General features: G+C 41.7%; 1 protein-coding gene across 1 annotated transcript in view; it reads right to left on the bottom strand.

Annotated features, from left to right (window-relative positions):
* Positions 1–5,377, bottom strand: part of LDLRAD4 (low density lipoprotein receptor class A domain containing 4) — a 301,736-nt gene extending 296,359 nt beyond the window's left edge. The window contains exon 1 of the mRNA XM_081952764.1: positions 5,179–5,377. The gene's annotated coding sequence lies outside the window, so the exon portion shown is untranslated. The remainder of the gene's footprint in view (positions 1–5,178) is intronic.
* Between the last annotated feature and the right edge of the window lie 623 nt (positions 5,378–6,000).

Below are 6,000 nucleotides of genomic sequence, written 5' to 3' on the forward strand. Positions count from 1 at the left end.
ATAATAAATGCATAATTAAAACTCTCAAGTGACTAAGGTAGCTGTGCTACTAGGATGTCACAAAGCATTGATAAATGTCTACAGTACTTAGAAGATCTATATTCTCAAATATCCAAGAATCTCTGAAGGAAATAAATTATGGTGGATGGCAATAAAAGAACGCAATGGTCTCACTGTTGAAAGTAAGCATTGTGTATGTATAGAAGGTCAACAACTGAACAATTAAAATCATGAAAGCTTTATGAGAGATTGAGAAACATACATTAAAGCAGAAAACCTGTAAAAGAAAGCATGAGAAGAAAAGCTGTAATGGGAAACATGTTCAAACAGCAGGGATCTCTTTCTAGTGATGAACCCAGATTGGGCTCAGAACAGTCAAGGTTCTTACCCAACACTCTAAAGAAGAACAATTAGCTACTATTTATCAAAAAACAAAAGTTATGATCTTTTCTAGTAGCACTGACATTCACAAATGATGGTTAGATGATCATGCTGTAGAGAAAATAACATATCTTTAATATCTAGGAGTTTTTCAAGCCTCCAGAATGTTATTTTGAAGTTATTTTAACTTCAGGTCTCTTGAAAAACTAAAATCAATGTTTTAAACATTATTTTTCCTTCCTCCCCCAGATGTGTCCCTAATGTGGCACTGAGATTAGAAACCAAGATGTTTAGAAATGAAGACAAAATCTGCTAGTTATTTCATTTGCTTTGCTAAGGCTCAACTTGGCTCCAAATGGGCTGTTCCCTTTAGCAACATGGACAATTATATGTCTAAGGTTACTATATTCCTGCAGCTTTGTGTCTAAGCAATTATTAGTGGTAGGACTAGATAGCCAGAAGAAGCAACACAGATTCACAGAACAATCTAAATGGAAATGTTAAGGCCTGTACACTGGGAATCCAGAGATATTCTCAATTATTTTCTCTTGCCTATGCCAAATTTTCATAGGTATTTACCATAGATACTATAATATTCCAGTCCTGTACCTTGACAACTTTAGGAGTTGTGGACTTCAACTCCCAGAATTCCTCAACCGGCCACACTGGCTGAGGAAGTGTGGGAGTTGAAGTCCACAAGTTCCAAAGTTGCCAAAGTTGGAGACCTCTACTCTAGAGCAGGGGTCCCCAAACCCAGGCCATGGACCGGCACTGGGTCATGTTATGTCAGAAACTGGTCCACGCAAACAAGTGAAGCCCCATCTGCAGGATGCAGGCAACATGCAAAACAACTACCCCTCCAACCCAAACGTGCTTTTTCAAGAGGCACCTTGAAAAGTTTTTCCTTGAAGATGTTTCGCTTCTCATCCAAGAAGAAGCTTTTTGGATGAGAAGCAAAACATCTTCAAGGAAAAACCAGAAAGTCCAGTTGCCTCTTGAAAAAGCACCTTTGGGGATAATCATAGCCTGGATGACTAAGAATCTGCATAGACATTTAACAACCCTTCCAGTCCACAGAAAACCTTTCTCCGTGGAGCCAGTCCCTGGTGCCCAAAAGGTTGGGGGGCCACTGATCTAGAAACTTTGTCCAGATAAACCAGAAGACACTAAAACAATGTTCTATATAGTAAATTTTGTTCCGACTCTTCTAAAAATAAATTAGCCTTTATTTTTAAAATGTTTCAGGCTATCCAGATACACTTTCTATTCAATATCTATTGGCAGATAGAGGTTCAAAAGCTACATACTGTATTCAATTACAGCATTTTATTTAGGAGAATTCAACATATGCAAGAAACTTCAGGGCTGAAATAGTTACCATTATGTGAAATTTTAGGGCATTTTTTAGAAAGCTTAAATATTTTGAATTCTAACTATTTTACTATTACCTTATATCCGTTAATATGTGCTTTATGCTGAATATATTTTAGCTGCCTACTGGTCAAAGAACACACTAAAGTATTCATTCATTCTTCCTAGTAACGAATTATCAAGATGTACCATTATTATTTTGACTTCAGAACTATAAGAATTTGAGATCCTAAATAGGGAATATATCTTAGAAACTATTTGGGTTTAAACAAGCTATAATGTGTTTCATTTTATTTTGGCAGAAAGTTTGTAAACTATGGTTTTTGGCCTATTGGGTGAGTACACCCAATGGGGTTTTTTAAATGTCCAAGCAAACAATGACTTAGAATAGTATATGAACCAGAACATTAATTTAAATATGATAATGTTTTGATGACCTTAAGGAATCAGAGTTACACTAAAAAGGTGGATGATTCTGAGAAAGTGGAACAGGTTAGGATTTTTTAAGGGATTTTTTTTCTTTTTTCCTTAAACTGTGTTATGCCTCTATTATAAGAATAAGTATAATCTTTATTGTCATTGTACTTAAATACAATGAAATTGGTTAGAACATCAATTTTCTGTGCTTGTCTGCCAATATGATAAGTTACACTGACACCAATGTTTAATTAAAGAAAGGTTTACAAAAGACAGGGAGGAAAAAGACACATTGTCCACAAGGACAGGGCACAGGTGCTCACACCTTTGCCCATACTGCTTCTTCAGCAGATCAAGCGAGCAGCATGGCACCAATTTTGGTATTACTAAATGTTTCCATTCATAAATACAGCCACATAGCTATTGATACCATTGAGGGAGTGGAAAAAGAACACAAAACGGAGTTTTACGCCAGATTTTGCTCACATTTTTAAGCGGAGAAAAAGACTTGTAGATGCACATTATCTTTATGATAAAAATAAGTCGGTTGGCATTCAAAGTTGCCGGTTTGTATTTTTCCTCTCCTATCCCATTACATTGTTAATATTTAATAAAACAGGAACATTTATCACATGTGCATATGTAGAAATAATTATGTTAGGTTTATGATAGAATTAAACAGTATGTTAAAGAACAACACATATACATATATGTGGATATAGGATGTTTTGCAGTTAAGATTTTGCCACTATGCAAATTTGCGGCTCATTCACAGTCAGTAACTTAATATCTGTACTTTATGGACACAGACATGCTGAACATCTTCTCACTATTTCAGCTGGCAATGAAGTTAGGACATTCACCAGTTTTAATTATGCCATCCTTCATAATGTCTTTACCAATAACATATCTCATTTATTTCTAGTAACAAGGAAGCCACAGTATTTAAATGCTTCCTAGTAGCTCCAGAATAACTGTACCACCTGCAAAGAGTTGTGGAGAAAGCTAAACATAAAATTTCCATTCAATGAGACTTATACCAGATTAGACAAATATAAATCTGTGTTTCAAGAATAACTTTGAAATGCAAGGACATGCAAAATGCTAATCAAGAACAATTAGAAACAAGAAACTATTAAGAATCATTTGCTAAAAGTAAGTATCCTCATTACAGGGACTTTCAACTACAAGTTGTCGTCAGCTACTACATACAACTACTTACAGTTGTATTGAGCATGAAGGGATTTACATCTAAGCAAACATGGATACCAAAGGTGGGTTCTTACTGGATTCGGCTGAACTGATAGTAGCTTGGTGGCCTGGGTGACTGAAACCAGCAGTGACTCAGACCTGCCATGCCCCTGAACCAGTTCATCTAGGATGCCACAAAGCACTGATCTTGTTTTTTGCTTCTGGGCATGCGTGGAGCAATTTTTGCTGTACATACATACATACATACATACATACATACATAAAATCTTTGGACAAAATTATATGGTCAAACTTTAAAAGAAACATACCTGTCACCCTAACTTAAACTGTGTACCATAAGACAGTTTCTAGGCTTTTCTTTGGGAGAGGGAGGGCAAAATAGGAAAGCAACATACAGACTTATCTGATTGCTTCTATGTTCATTTCAACTTTTTAAAAACACCCTTGCCATTAAAGTATTCTGATGATCAAGGAAGCAAAATTATACATGTGTAAGATAAAATAAACATGTATACATTTATAGTATAAATAGTATAATATAAATTTATCATCATTTATAACAAAACCGAACTTAAAGAACAGTGTAAGCATATCTAAACTGAAATATATGTGCAAAGAGAAAAAAACAATTTCTACCAGTATTGATTTCCCATTAGTTCAGTCTTAAATGGACACTTGTCACCTCTCCTATGAAAGTTACATATATGATTCCATTTTCCATAATTTAGTTCATAGCACACAGACCCCTTTAGTTTCTGCATATTATTTTGGAATACATAGTCAAGGGGATGTGTGTCTTTACTGTCAAGGACTGAAAACTTTCCAAAAGATGACAAGAATATTCACATATACTTCAAAAACTGATCTGAAAAATAATGCCAATCCTCCCTTTTCTGTAATGCATTTCATTCTTATTAAACGGTCCCACGCTATAAAGAGTTACTTATAAATTACATGAGATGCAGCTCCCATTCTCTCACAAGGCTAAAAAGATCCTCAAGCTCTCCAGAGCAGCCCATGTAAACTACCAATTCAACCGCATGCCTTTCGTCTTTCTGGCTTTATTTACCATATAAGGATGAGACAACAAAAACAGTTTACTCGGGAGCACGCAGACGACACGCACGGAGAAACCCAAAGCCCCCGTCAAGTCGAACCCCCCAAAATCCCATTTTAACTAAATAAAAGAGCAATAGCACGAGGCTAACTTCTTGTAGCGACATGCCTCCAGAAAGAAGCCTGGCTGAGGGGTAACAGGGACACGAGCGGGTAAGCCCCGCGGGGTTACTCCGTTCTAGATTTCCTGTTCTCGTTTCGCCTCCTGAAAGATAGGCGAGGAGTCCAAATGTGGCCAAGTTTCCCGGGCATGGGCAGTTTGGAAAAGTACGGCCGCTGTCAAAAGAGTCTAAACCTCCGGGCTCTTGATCTAACCGGTGTTTTCCGACCGCATCTTTCGCTGCGGGAGACCTGCCCGCCTGCCTGCCAGCATCCGCGCATCCCCTCGTCTCCCGCGCGCACTTCGCCTGCCCAGCCCGGGAGGTCAGCAGCAACCCAAAGGCACAAAGGAGAAGGCGAGATACCTTCCCCAGAGCAAGCCCGGCAGCGCCTGGTCCCTTTAACAGCCCCAGACCTTAAACTTGGGCCTCCCGTCACTTTGCCCGACACTTAGTTGCTAGCTGTCTAGGTCGTCGTCTTGGAGTAGCAACTCCTGTCTGCCTTGGCGGGGAGCGACATCCCGCATCCCGCCGCCAGGCAAAGGCTGGAGAAGGAAAAGCCCGCCAGGCTGTCCGCACTCACCTTCCCTCCGAAAGCCCCTCCATCTCAGCCGCCCCAGGGCGGAGGGCTGCCTTTTCGTAGAGCAGCGAAAGACCCTCGCAGCCGCCACCTCCTCCTCCCTTCAGTCTGTCTCCTGCGCGCGGAGGCTGCGTCTGCTGCTCCCGGCTCCACCGCCCCCTCCCGTCCCTCCCCGGCTGCTGCCCGGCTGCAGCTAGTCTGGCTCTTCGTGACAGCAGGCAGCAGACCCGGAGCCGCGGGAAGAAAGGAGCGGGGCCGCGGGAGGGAGGCGGGGGGGGGAGGGAGGACGAGCTTCCTGCCCAGCCCCTCGCGCGCCTATTCGCAGCCTCTACTGACACCTGCAGGGTCGGATGTGCAAAGGTGCCGGACCGGCCTCTGCCCGCCATCTGGCCCAGCGGCGAAGGAAGAAAAGTTATCCACCCCGCGGGGGCTTTTCAACGGTTGCAGGGCCTCTTCTTTGGTCACATTCCGGCGCAACCCCATTGGGCAAAGGGAATCTAACCCGGTGCTCTGCCACTCTGGGGCAAACTCCTCTGCAGGCTTGTCGAGGCTGCAGATCTGTTTTATTCGGGGAGTTTTGTTTTCCCACTCCGCCCCCCCCCCCGGGGAAAAAATCCCCCGCCAAAAGGGAAGACCGTGGCTTGGCCGTAGTTCATTAAGTTCGCCTCGTCATCGGCCAATGCAGAAGCGAAGACGCGGGCTCAAAGTCAATCCCACCCACCCTCCTTCGGCTGGAAGTTGAGAATTTCTTGAGGAAATACATTGGGGAACAAAATCTGTTGAAGGAACCAGCTTCCAAACTTCCACGTTAGAGGCGGTTCTAAG

Source organism: Natrix helvetica (assembly GCF_964273705.1).
Source record: "Natrix helvetica genome assembly, chromosome: 4".
In the NCBI taxonomy this organism is placed as follows: Eukaryota; Metazoa; Chordata; class Lepidosauria; order Squamata; family Natricidae; genus Natrix; species Natrix helvetica.